Source organism: Vidua macroura, chromosome 4, assembly GCF_024509145.1.
Source record: "Vidua macroura isolate BioBank_ID:100142 chromosome 4, ASM2450914v1, whole genome shotgun sequence".
NCBI classification, from domain to species: Eukaryota; Metazoa; Chordata; class Aves; order Passeriformes; family Viduidae; genus Vidua; species Vidua macroura.
Genome location: NC_071574.1, coordinates 50,477,267 through 50,491,967, shown reverse-complemented (window position 1 = coordinate 50,491,967; position 14,701 = coordinate 50,477,267). Strand labels below are relative to the sequence as shown.

General features: G+C 39.6%; 1 protein-coding gene across 3 annotated transcripts in view; it reads right to left on the bottom strand.

Annotated features, from left to right (window-relative positions):
• Positions 1 to 14,486, bottom strand: part of APBB2 (amyloid beta precursor protein binding family B member 2) — a 110,784-nt gene extending 96,298 nt beyond the window's left edge. For all 3 annotated transcript variants that reach the window (XM_053975351.1, XM_053975348.1, XM_053975349.1), the window contains exons 1-2: positions 14,400 to 14,486; positions 4,971 to 5,079 (exon numbers count right to left, since the gene is read on the bottom strand). The gene's annotated coding sequence lies outside the window, so the exon portion shown is untranslated. The remainder of the gene's footprint in view (positions 1 to 4,970; positions 5,080 to 14,399) is intronic.
• Between the last annotated feature and the right edge of the window lie 215 nt (positions 14,487 to 14,701).

Genomic DNA, 14,701 nt, shown 5'->3' with positions numbered 1-14,701 from the left:
AGTATCATTATGGTATAGAATACAGCAATAACTTGAATCCCAGGCTGATGCAGCCAGTAGAGCTCCCTGAGAAGGCTCTGCCCATAGTGCTCACATATAAAACAAACCACATGCTCGAAAATGAAATCAACTATCGTATTTGCTTTATGGTCCCCCATAAGCTAAGCAGATAAATCCATAATAAAGTGAAACGAGAACATAACAGAAAAGCAACTGCACTTACTGGCAATTATATTAATTACACTGAAGTGTAGCTGAAAGTAGATTCAGTTTCAACAAACTTGGCTGTAGAAGACATTGAACAAGTGGAACAGAACAAACTACCAGTATTACTGGCCTGATCTACAACATAGAATCTTGAGTTCTTGACATGCTAGCCAAAATTCTCTGTTCTTCTTTCTTATCTACAAACCCACAGATCTCAACAAGGTATCAAATACCAAAGGAACTAGAGTTTCTGTGAAAGGAGACAAACACACAATGCAAATCTGCTATCGTGGTGGCTCTCCATGACTATATGCAACCCCAAGTGGAATTACAAGGAAACCTTCAGCATCTATCTCTGACTCCCCCATGAAGAAGAAATTGACCTGTCAGGATCCTGAGATAGGGCTATTATTTAATTATGCTAAGAAATAAGTGCATAAGTGGCAATAGGCATTCAGAGCACTACACAGTCCCTAAAGAAAGCTTTTCATCTGCAGGCTCTGAGTCAGCTCTTATCTGCCAACAAGAGCACATGCTTTAGAGCTTCTCCAAGGATCACTCAAGAGGAAGTTGAAGTTCTTATGCCAGTCTCCACACAGCCTCCTAGTAAAGAGAGACTTTAAGGAAGAGAGCAACACGTGTCACTGGGTACTTCTGCAATTTCCACTCCATCAGTCAGCTGTATTCCTGCCTTTTCCTCAGCTATTATGTGGAGCTCTTAAAGAAACTTTACAGGAAAGTGTCACCTGCCCAAGCATGATCTGAGCAGTTCTAAAGCTTGAATCTCATTTACACCAAGATGTCTTTGTCTGGAAAGAAAAGGTCAGGAGATACAGGGCAGGATTTTGCAGATGTAGAATTTTACTGACGTTTCTACCAAGAGTTGCACAGTGCATACACTCCTCCTCCTAGGGGTTAGGTGCCTCTGAGTCAGTACTCTGCTATTCTAGGAGCAGCTGCAAGCCCACAGAGCCACAACATAAGACATTTTTATACCAACTTATCTTGCACTAATGATAGCAATGTAATTGTCAGCACTGGCTGCAAGACTGGCAGTTTGGGGTTCTTTCAGGGGTTTGCTGTTATTTATGTCACCATTCTCACATTTGTTTCCTTATCTCACTGCAGTGAAACTAAGATTTTCCAGCAGTTTCAATAAAACAACAGCTCCCTTACAAGCTCAGTGCAATGAAAGGCACAGTTAGGCATTCCTTGGGAAGCTGAATAGACAGAGGCAGAACAGAAATTTGAGTGTTCCTCAAGGGAAATCAAACTCTAAGTATATAAAACCAACCCTGCTCTTTCTGCCCTCAAGCACTTCGAATTCTTTATAAGAGCAGCTTTATCATGAAGCAGATGATCATGAAGAACGAAGACTCAAACCTCTCCCATCTGCAGTCCAGGGGAGTGCCATCTTATGAGGAATATTTCCTTTCATTGTCATCCTTGACTTATGAATGCTTCAGAAAAATGGCATTTCCCAAAAAAAGTTTGTTTGGGATGAAAAAGTCACCCTTCAGCTGAAGTTTCTGAAATAAAACCTGAGTCAGTTCTTATAATTATATAGCAGAATCACATTAAAAAATCATTTCATATGGACCTTAGTCTGAGTCACTAAGAGGTCAAAAATCCAGAAATCCACCTCTACCTGCCACAAATCAAGAGGATGACTTTAGGGTGGGACATGTGGCACCACTGTCTCTGGGCAGCGAGGGCTGGTCTTGGAGTTGCAGGTGCAGGCAGGTCCCTTCCTCGCAGTGAAAGCTGATGTGGCACTGCAGGACTGAGCCTCCACCCCGAACACTCCAAAGGTCAGCAAGTGCTGAAAACTACCTCCTGCTTACTTCTGTACTTCCTCACTTCCAATGAGAAACTGGGCTTTTTTTTTTTATTATTTAAAACAGTCTCATAAAACTCTGCATTTTTTCATTTTTGTTATTATTACTATTATTGTTGTTGTTGCTGCTGCTGCTGTTTAAGCCCTTTGGGAACATTGAATGCCAGCAGGAAGGCACTAGAGTCAAACCCATTTTCTTCAAAACACTTGGTCAGATTTCAATGTCATGCAAAAGACTACAACTAACTAAAATAAATGAGTTGTTATGCTGTGGACAGGATATGCATGGACAAGCCCTTTAAAAAGGTTTTTTCCAGACATACAAAACTCTTTGTGCACAGAAAAAATTATAGTATGAAATAAAATTTGAGTCTACCTAAACATCCCAAACAGAACCATGTTTTCACAAGAGCTGCTGCAGCCAATGCAGAAAAGTGGAGTTGTGAGCAAGAATTAGAAAAAATATAAATAAAAAAGCTCAGGAGAAATTAATGAAAGAAGTCTGTTTACAAAACGTAGCTTCTCAGTAGGTGGAGACTGTACATCCATCCTTAGTCTGTATGTTTTCACAAGGAAAATACAGAAAAAGAAAACCCAACAAAACAGCACACGAGGGAGTGTTCAATCAGCACAAGCAGCATTAGATAGTGCCAGGGACACAGCTAAGACTGTTTTGCTTGCTGACAATAATCAAGGGAGATCATTGCTCTCTAATTACTCTTTTTAAAAGTTTAAACCTGCAGGCACCTGTTAAATTCACAACTCTCCATTTTACAATTTAAACACCTTGCTTGTTTTTTATACCTTCAGCACCTGTATAGGAAATATATTTCCTAGCATTAGGCTTCAAATACGCCATTTTCTATTTAAACTGACTAGAAAACCCTTTGTTATTCTCATAAGACCACACACTATTCTATCCAATAAATTTATGAGATCCTTCAACAAAACAGTCAATGCCATAAATGGATGAAATGTTACCTTACCACCTAAAAGGCAATACAGCTGCTATATTCCACACAGACCAAATTCTTCCCTTCACAGATTTATTTAGGTATAGCTATACATACAGACACAAGATAAAAGTCAGGGACTAAAGGTTAAGGCAGCACCAAGTCCTTGATGTACAACATTAAGATTGCAACAACTGTAAACATGAAATACAGTAACAGAGATGGTGCAATTACTCATTATTTATGCAAAGAACACAAAAGCAAAATCCTGTGTTTTACCAGCACTTCCATCAAGATCTAATCTGTTATCAGAGATTTCATTATGATCCGCATTTCCCAAATACTGGGCAATTTCAATACCATTATTGCTGGATGTCCAAAACATGTTATGTTAAGCACCAGGAAGCTGCACAAATCATACAGTAACAAAACCAAAAAACAAATAATATTTCCTGGCTTAGAAACCTTGACAGGTTAAGGAAAGGGGAAACTTAGCTTAACAAAAGCACAAAGCACTCATGAAGTAGGTGTTTTGATATCTCTGTCCTCAAACTGAGGGAGTTCTGGTGCCAATTGATTCTGACACAAGTTTTGGCCCTGGCTGATGGTGGGAGCCCCAGCCTTTCCCCAGGTAAACAATTCTACTTCTTAATGCTTAAAACTGTTCAACTATAGAACAGGAACAGCATTTCAGGCTCTTCTGATAAGAATCTAATGCCTATTACTCATTCTCTCTAAGCAGGAATGGATTTGATTCTACACTAGAATATCTTAAATGTCTGAGCTTTAAGCCTAGGCATGGGATGTGAATATCATGTCTGGCAGTACACCGAGAGGCTATGTTTGAAAGCTAGTGCCCAGAATTAATGTCTACTGATTCAAACAGATTAGTCCAACTCAGTACTCCAGCACCTGACCACCAAAGATCTGTCAAAACTGTAACAGCCATTTATTTCCTCCATTGTGATATAGACAATATCCCTCAAACAAGTCTTTGGACACAGTATCTAAGCTGGCTCTAATGCACCATTTTAACGTGTATCCTTAGGATGTCTCTGATTAGTCTGCAGCAGAAAGTAACCATGCTTTACTGCTTCCTAGGGTTTAGCCCTGTGGTTAGGCAAAACCCCAAATGTCAGGTTCTAAATGCAGGATCTTACCATGCAGTGGGTTCATGTTCTTTTGCTACAGCAGAAAGAAGAGTGCATACAAAAGTTAACCTACCACAACTTCACCTCAGTAGCCTGAGGGATCAACAGAAAGTGCACAAGAACCAGCAGCAGACTTCTGGAGGTGGGCTGCTACCCCACAGCTCTCCAGGGAGGTCACATCAGCTCACTTCCCATGGTCTGCACTGTGGAACCACTGCAGTGTGGCTGCTGATGGAAGGAGTGAGGTGATAAATTCTAGGAGCTCCCTTTTTGTACTTCTAGAGAAGACAAACTTCAGTAAGGGATGATGTAATACAATCCAATAGGATACAATTCAGAGGAAAGAAACAATGCGAATAAGATTGAGCTCAAGAATATAAATAATCTGAGCTGGGGATGTTAGCTGCAGTTGTAAGCAATTGAAGCCACAGTGCACAGTGACATTTTAGGTTGAGCTCCAGTAGCTTGTTAATTTGAAGGTATCTGGTATTAAAAGCTTGAGATGGATGGGAAGAGGAACAGCAGCTAAGCTTAGAACTCTATCATAAATGAAGTTGGAGACCTTGAACACAAACCACAGCACAAACCACAGCACACTGCAGTAGATCAGGTCAAATCACATGGCAAGTCACTTCTTGAAGTTCTAGAAAGTACCTTTGCAGTTTAAACATAATATACTTACCATTTGGGTATGCACACAGAAGGGCTGCCATTGATTAGAATAAGTCAGCATTCTTTATAAATACTAATTCAAAATTGATAGGTTTAGCAGCCTTCAAAATTAATCAAGCAACAAATAAATGAGACCGACTGCATACATACATGAGCTGCTTGGCCGATAGTGAGCCCCTGGGTAGCGCCTGCCCATAGTGCCAGTCAGCACATTCCCACACGCTGTCAGCTGCTTCCAGAGTGCAGATCAAAGTCCTTACTGAGGGAGAAGAAAAAAAAAGTGAAGATTTAGTACAACAGCTGTATCTTTTTCATTAAAATGCTAATGATCCCTACAAATTCCAGGATAACTACGTCTATAAATTATTCAGTCGTGATGTCAGAGGAGATGAACTGTTGTGCTATACATGCAGCACAAATTTATTATTGGTGGTTGGCCTCCACTAATAAGCTCACATAAATTTTGAGACACAAAGAAATCTCAGGTCATACAGTAGCTCCTTTTGGTCCATGACACAGAACAAGAAACACTGCAAGAAGGAGCTTGCTATTGGCTTTTAATAGAGATAGCCAGCAGGTGAGACTTGAAAACAATGTTTGTCTTAAATTTTGTGAAGCAATCATTAAACAATCATTTATGAATTGTTTACTATAGAAGCAAAACTTATCCTTGCTACATAACACTGACTGCTTTGTTCTATTCTGTTCTATCCAGCAGAGTTTTCACAGGAATGCAGGCTATTAACCCATGTATCAATTTTCTTGCACTATCAAAGCCCCAAGCAAACAAAAAATTGCATGGCACATCTTATGGTCAGTTTGGAATAACAAATCCAAAATCTTAACAGAAGTGGTACTGAAGTTGTCAAATCACTAGTATGAAATGCTTTAGCCTAAAACCAAGTCCCATTGTTTTTTCATTTGGTGTAGGATTTTGTACCAAAATATTACTTTCAATTGCTTTTCAGCTTTACCTTTTTCTTAGTTTACCTGAATAGCTTTCATATTCTCAGATGTCTATCAATATATATTGAATGTTAACCACATCATTTGTTTAGATACATTCCCTGTTATTTCATTTGTTCCCTCACTGGAAACACCAGGAAAAGCATTCTGAGGAGAGTTTTTCCTTATTCATTAAGGATTTTTAATGTCTCAGGCTGCAGCTACACATACAAACCTGTTCTATCCAGGAAATAAAAAGAAATATCAGGACACAGACGAAATAGCACTGCACTGAAACTGGGAGATCTCCCCAAATCTTAAGGTATGTCAGTTCTGTTACTGAACACAATGCTAGCTTATTCCTGAATTAGATAAGCCTATTCTATATACCAGCATCCATGCAATTCTCTAGTGATGTGGTCTGGGAGCCAACACAGCTGAAAACTCCCTATACAGACACATTTTCAATCAGATTAGGCTCCTGAAATGGCTGATGGTGGTTGCACAAGTACTGGTAGCTAGTGAGAAAAAACAGAAGAAATAGGACCATGGCAGCCTGAGCTTAAAATGACTTCAAATGCAATTGCATAACATTGCTACACAGCCTTTGTAGATTTTTTCTGAAATAGACACCTATAAGGCTGTACACCTGACAATCCAAACAACAGGTAAAGATCTCCATTGCTTTCCAAATCAGTGCTAAAAAAGCATGTCCTGTTCAACTCCCCTCAATGGGGAAAGTTCAGTGAATCAATGAGACAGTACTCTCTTGCTGTTAAGTGAGTGCAGTGAGTGGTACGCAGTAAATTAATATTGATTCAAAAATCTTTGCATTCTTTTGCAGGACAATATGGGACAACTCCTTGTAAAGGTCTGTTTGACCCATGGCAAGTTTTTTTGGTGGCCTACTAGCTCAACTCATTGTAAAGTTGTGCAAGGAACAAACCTGCACATGGCTGCTTCCCTTTTCCTGTTCTATAGGAATAAAACTAAAAATGCATATTTATTAGTTGAAAAAAATTAAGTCTCTCCTCACCCTAAATGGGCCAAACTCAAATTCATAACAAAATACAACAAAACAGTCCTTAGCTGTGCAAGGATTAGAAAAGAAAATTATAAGGGGAAAACAGACTGTAAGGAGAAGACAGTATTTACCATTCTTTTCCATAGCTTGTGAAAGAGTTTGATCAGTACATATGGAGCTGAAAGATTATTCATTTTTCATAAATACATTTTTGTCTTTCTAAAATGCATACACTTTCCCAAAGCAATCTCACTAAATTATATCAAATGTCTATTATATCTAATTAGATCAAATGTCTGCAGTTGAGATTCCTTCTCTACCCAGCACCACAGTATTAAAGGGGGCCTTCTGCACCATACCATAAGAAAAAATCCTAACAGATAAAAATTAAGACTCCCAAACCTTACAATCATGCTGTCAAACAGCTAATATAAAGTACAGTATGGTCTTCCTAAGGTAGTGTGCCCACTCTGGGAGCAAACCACTCTTTGTAGAAGTCAAGACCCAAAGGTATGACCATTTTTAAATATCACATTTAAAAACTCCATAAATCTCAGTGGAAAAGATAACATAAAGATAGATTCTCATTACAGCAAAGGTCTCATCAGTTACTGCATAAAGTGTGAACTTCAAAGATTTACCCAGTGGATTAAAGTCAAGTATCAAATGCCAATTAAGAAGTAGGTGTCAGACAGTAAGTGAAGTTAAACTGCTCTGCAAAATAATATTGATACTGGGTTGTAAGTACCAGCAAGGACATACCCAGATCAAGTCAAATGAAGATGCTGCTTGGGTTTGGTTTTGGGGTTTTTCTGTGTTGTTGTTTGTTGGGTTTTGTTTCATTTTGTTTTGTTTTTCCTTAAGAACCACCTTTTGTGGTTCAGACTAGCCAAAGCAACCTCCCTTTTCTTTAAACACATCCACTCATAGAGGTGAAGTTTGTTAGAGATCCACAATTCCACATAAATCTGAGTTAAATCTGAACGTACCTGATAAACTGGATCAAGTCTTCATATTAGTTTTTAACCTGTTGGTTCACATTTGTTTTCTAACAAATACGTTTCTGAACAGCTTTCTGTGGTTTTTTGCTTATTGTTATACTGCAAAATTGGTTAAAAATGTTTTATAGTGATTTTTCCATCTTTATAGTTCAATTTAAAACTACATAAACACAAATAGACATATAGCCTTATAGCTTCTCTTCAAGAAAAAAAATTGATATAGCTCTGCCTGAAGATTTTTTTTTTTTGATCCCTTCCTGATAACCTTCCCTGATTCCTTTCCGGTGGCCATCCCCATGCTGCAGCATAAGAACCATGGAAATAAAACCTGAGCACCAGCACTGCATACCTGCTCCCCAGGGAGCACCTGAAAGCCCTTCACCTCAGGCCAAGTCCCTTTTGGGAGCTGGGTGACAGAGCTACCAGCTACTCATCATCACACCTAATGAGGACATACTTCATCTTGCAAAGATGTCATGACTTTCAACTGAGACTGTCATCTTCCTAAGCCATTTTCTTTACTGAGCTTTTCTTGCAACTCTTCCACATTTCTCAGGTTTTATGACTGCTACATAAAATTTTCATTCTATTTGTATTCATGTTTTGATACTATGAAAAAAAAGAAAACAAACACAAGAGACAAACTAAATTCTGGTAGTCATTGTGACTTGTTTTTTTCCAATGAGTGAGTCAAACCAAGAGTTCTGTCTATACAGCTGGAACACAGAATCCAGTTTGCTTGAACTAATTCCCTTTTGTTTCAGAAAAAAAAACAAAACAATTCATAGTCCAATCTCTGTACTATTAATGGTCACTAAAGCTATGTTGTGTTTCACCCAAATTTATTTTTTCACACAAGCTGCTACTTATGAGGTCAGCTGACTCCTTGACCTTCCCTGGTTTTCTAGAAGCAATATTTGCTATAAATACATTTGTGTTCAAACATAAATATAGGTACATTTATATTGGCTGCCATAATCTCATACAACAGATTGTTGCACAGCCTACCCTCACATACCCAAGAAAAAGCATATGAAAAAAGGAGATGACTGCAAATTAGCTACAGAAGTCATCCAAGTGTGACTGACTACATCACTCAACACTTGCAAGGAACTGCTGCACACAGTGTAGGGAAAGAAAAGGTTATTGCATGATGTTTCTCTGGGGACAGCTACTCAAGAAATCACACTCCAGCACTCTCTGTGTGATATTCTGACAAACAATACAATCCTACCTTCCCAGTCTTGCTTTGAATACAAGGAAATAGGTCTGCTAAGAAATGGGTGAGAGGAATGCTGTGCCTTGTTTTAAAAGCACATACAGCCCACAGGTCCTATACAAAACAGATCCATTACAGCAAAGGGTTCAGACACTGAAAGAGGCTAATCAAGGGAGTGAAAAAAATTAAAAATCAGTCTGTAAGACTGGTGGATGGCTCATTTTAAGAAATCACAATTTGATATACACACAGATTTTGTGTACATATTTGCATATATTATGCAAATTTATTGTTTTTCACTTTGCCTGCATTCAAAGCAGTAACTGGCAGCATCACCTGTTAGACAACAGTAGCAAAACACAATTCAAACAAGCAAGCAAAGTGCCAGCCAGGCCATTAGGAAGTTGTGCTGCTGATTTCTGGAGACACCTACAGAGACAGCACTTTCCTTTTCTGTACTAAGAACAGCTATCAGACGTGGATCTCTCATATCAAACTGCCTCTTGGAGAAAGCACAATGCTGTCTACTAGCCACATCTCTTGTATCATTACATGTTTTACCTTTTTGGAGGTCATCAACAATTCCTAAGCATTAGTTTCATCTAGTAACTACCAACAGTTGTTAAAAATAGGTATTTTCATTTCAGGAAGGTTTTTTTCCAAGTTTTCTGTTACCTAAGAGACCTTATCCATCCTTCCAGTTTTGTCTGGCAGTGCTCACATCAAGGAGGTTATGCTGTCCCCTCCACCTGCCTTTGCTGAGAGACAGAGCCACCCTGCTTTCCAAACAACTCCCTCCCCCATCACCTCCGCTTGCTGGCACAGGATTAAAGTTTTCAGGGAACAGGAAAGACAAGAACAGTCCCACAGACAAGAGGATGTCCTGCCTGCACTCCAGCCCTGCTGCATTTTCTATGGTTTTACCACACTTGGACCTGACATGCTCAGATATCTGGGAAGTCCTGTCCTGCCCAAAAAGTCTGGCAACTCCATCATTTCTCCTTCCAACAAATTCTCAGTACTCAAATTCTTGTTGCATGCAGACATTCCTGTTTCCATTTCTGTCTTGTATACTTTCTGGCTGCCTTTGTGTTTCCAATTTCTCCCCTAACAAGTTGTGATTGGATGCTTTCCCTCTTCTCCATAATTGAGCAGTTCTTCGTGAGGGCTTTTCTTTTTCTTGGTCACCCTTTCCAGGTACTGTGCCAGCCTGTTTAGTTGAGGTTCCCATACACCATGTGGGGATGGATGCTATTTCCCACTCTGTTCTGGAGGATATCATCACTGTTAATCACTTGAACAAATTTCCTACTGTTTAAGGTTTTATCATACAGTCCCTAACTCATCAAAATCATGTTTTTCTGAAATTTAGCCTTTCTACTGTAGCCAGATCACACAGAGCAAGCTGAATTCAAAACATTCATGGTCCCCTGACCACAGCCCCCTGCACAAACAATACATACTTTCTCAGTAAAGCACACATATTTTTTACATTTATTCTATACTATCTTAAAGTAGATTTTGTTCTCCAAACAGTAACATAAATCATCAGAACATTCTGTGCATAACTACATATATATTTTAACACAAAGGAAAGCACTGTCTATAGCACTTGCAAGTCTGTTAAAAATACAGTTATCTTCATTCACTCAGTGCAGCTATCTGAACTGGTATCAGTTAGCAATCTCAATTTTACTTGCTCATTGGTAAGGATTTGTTAAGTTAGAAGTAATGTTGCCCATTAAAGAGAAGAACTGTGGTGCTCTGAGCCTCTGGGGCTGCAGCAGGTTGGGCTGTGTGCCAAAAGGAAGCCTGGCAAGCTAAGCAGCTGTAGGAGTGCAAAGGCATTACACAATCAAAGCAGTCATCACTGGGTAACACAGATCTCCCTATAAAGCCTGAACCAAGAGGGCAATATTTCAGACATATATTCTGAACCTCATTTACACCAAGATCCATGAAGAGTATTTTTCAAAGCTGACTGTCTGGTAAAAACAGTATTTCTAAATGAGAAGGTACTTATTTCTTCTGAAGTTAGAGATGCCACTGTGCTCTTGATTTCTGTGAGAAGCTTTCCAAGCACAGCTAGGTTTTCTGTTGTAGCGTTTCACCACTACTCTCCACTTTCATCTTCCTTGTATCTTGTAGGAATCAACACAGCATTGCTGCCACCCATCCAAGAATGGATGCAAAATTGGAAGCTGAGACAAAGCAGAACCAGATTCTCCAGAAAAATGTTATAATTTCTGCATTTGCCAGCTCTCTATTAACTAGTGTGAAGAGCTACAACTTCTCTCTCCAAACTGATGTATCTGCTAAGCCTCAAAATTTTGTCAACTGTCCAGACAGAAAAACAAAACCCAAATCCACCACCTTCTAGATCTTGCTAGTATCCTTCATTAAATACTGAAAAGAGAATGACTCTGCATTATTACTTAAGACAAAAATTCCCAGTTTATCTATTTTGTCCATTTGCATCTTAATAATCTAATCTAAATTCCCTGTGTTCTACCCTTTCAAGAAAGCAGTAAGCACAGCAGATCCCACCTACTGCTTGAAGACTGGGATTTCAAGCCAAAGCTGTTTCTAACTGCCACAGACACTAGAAAGCCCTCCAAAGACAAGAGACAAACAAACCATGTTATGCAGGATTTGTAGCTTTACTTAAGTGAAAAAGTATTTGAAACCCATGTGTAGCATACTGAGATATGGACAGCCTTTCTGGATGTTAAATGACAGAGACATGCATCTGAATCCTGAATGCTGTCTTATCCTAATGTCAGTCACACAAATCTCTTGTATAAATAGAAGACTAGTAGTGAGACAGACTCTTGTTAGGGCTCTTTGGTACTTTCTGCAAAGCTAAGGATGACAGTCATTAGAATATTGTAAGCATATTCCTGGGTGCTTCTTCCTTCACAACCCACGCTGTATTGACAACTGCCAAAAAACAGCATAAAGCTGAGATGCAACATGTCATATTTACCTGGGGACAATGCAGTGGAAAGGACTGTCAGCATCCAAAAAAAAAAATTATTAACTGATTCATATGTTAACATATGGTTCATTACCTGCAGTTATCACATAAAAGTTCTGCCTTTCTTGATGGGAGAACTTATTCTTAAGAAAAAAAAATCATAATTAAATATCTAAACATCTGTCAGAATAATCAGAGTAGTTTCATGTTGTTGCTCACACTTCATAATCCTAACTAAGCCATAAACAATCGCATTAAATATTGTACAATTCCATTTAAAAAGCAATTTATTTAATACTTTCTAAAATACTGGTCATGGTGTCTTTTTCCATTTTTTGACAAATAAGATGAGTATGGGGACAATACCACCTCAAGACAATCAACCAGCTATGATTCAATTGTTACTTTTTAGGACTCTCCTCTCCACAACACCCTCTTCCCCCACACAAGGCAAGAGCCGAGTCCTTTTTTACAAGAGCAACTGCTACCAATATAGCAAGAAATTTATTTCTTTTTGAAAATATCATATACTAAGCTAGTGCAAAAGGATGAATCATGTCCTACACTACCCAGTACTACATCTTGTGTTACCAGTGGCAAGAGCAATGATGAATGATGGCAGCACTGGGAGCAGAAGCACAGGCTTTGCCTGCTGCAAGTAGAGAACTTTCCCCAGGATTTCCTTCTCAACCTATTACTAACAAACTCAAGCACCAGAAAATTGGCCTGATTTTGTGAATAACATAAATCTTTTACAAACAAGCAGGTATTTTTTCCAGTCCTAATTATTCTATGGTTCTGTGATTTTAAGAGATGATAGCATGACAGGAACTTTGTGATAGCCAGTGCTGATTAATAACTTGCATGGCAACTCCATGTTTTAGAAGAATACTGCCCCATTCCCATGTAAGAATTGAGGGTCTGTCCAGCAGGTATGGAGACTAAACAACAACCTGGGAAGACAAGTTGCATCTTTAGCCCAGCCTCCTATATATTACAGACTGTGAGTCTGCTTGATTAACATTCATGGAAACCAGGAAGACCATGACTAATCCTGAACCCTTCCAGAAGCCCTTAAAAGATGTCTTTACTGGACTGGCTAAAACATTCCCATCTCACATAACTACATACAAGCATGACACTAGCCCTTGCTGGCTGGAGTCCCATCATTCTCTTTTTGTACAAAGGCTAATTTAATAAGAAATGTGTCACTGGAGTGTAGCTTCATGTAGGGGCAGAAAAACAAAACCATCAAAAAATGCCCAAAATCATAAAGGCCTCTGAAATTCTTCTCAGTGAGAAGTAAGAAAATTCTCTAGGAAAAGTAACATGTATCATGAAAAACCATTTTCTAAATCAAGGTCTAGGTACTAGCATTTATCTTCTCTCTGCATATTAACTAACCAGCTAAAGAGGAAATCTACAGGATAAGAGCTTGCAGCTGTGCATCCCACACATAAAACAAGAACTTATGGCATGTGTAGGATTTGCTCAATGGCTGACAAGGCTGGCATACAGCTGAAAGCTCTGCCAGGTCACCTCCATCCATTAGGACTGTACTAAGTAACACCCTTGGTAAGGATCACATCAGCAAAAGCCCAAAAGGGTGCTGCTGCATTCCAGAAACTTGGAAGGGCAATAGTGATGGAAAAATCTTCCTGCCTCTATCAGCAAACAGAGCAGTCTCTCCACGGGGCTCTGCCAGCACAACTACTTGCATAGCACAGACAAGGAGACATGCTTAGCCCAAGTCATCCAGCTAACAGCACTTGCTGTGTGGGCAGACAGTTCCAGACTTCTCCCATACCTTATTTCAGAAGATGAGAAGCCCTGTTGGCATGGCAGGTACTGGGAAATACATCCCCAGCCTGGTAAATTCATGTGAGAAGGAAGGGAAAGCCAATGCATCAGATGCTGCTGGGGAGCATGACACCAGATAATCTCTGCACACCCGCAGCCTCAGCTGGAGTCACAAAGCTCTGTGGCTGTGGGCCTCCCTCCCACTCCAAGACTCACAGAGAACCATGTGGATACATCACAGGAGACTGCACAGAACACTGATATGGAGCACAGGTGTCTGCATTAACAGATAGCATTGCTGACACCACAGAGGAACAGCACTACTGTGAAACACCTCTGCTGAGTACAGCTTTTTCCTACATGAGATGGCAGAGCAAGTTACAGTACAGCAAATCTGCAAAAATGGATACACCAAGAACTCTTGCTGGAGTAGTAGAAGAACTAGACTACCATTGTTCATGAATATCATGATAAACAATGTAAATACTGCATAGAAATGCAGGTACCTCCAGTCTCTGTGCTAAAACTTCAGTGTTTAAGATGTGAGACATGAAAGGTTCAGAAAGAGTGCCTCCACCCTAGAGGATCCCCAGACATGGAGCAGGTTACTTACTCTTCCCAGCTCGTTGTGGAAAGCCCGTACAAGAGCACCAAGTTCTGGAGCACCAGCACCCCTCAGGTCACTACAGAAATCAGGCAAGCTGCAAAACAAAACCAAATCATATATTTTAATTTATGAGAAGTCAAGAGGGATTAATGAAAACTACTGAGCTTGCAAAGGTGCAGGATACCAGAAGAAGCAACAGGAGCCTGGGAATCAGAGCAGCACTGACAAATGACTGAGTAACCCAAGCAGCCACCTTCAGTTTACATCCTTAAAGCCATCCACATTCTACAACATGCAGACAGGAGGAC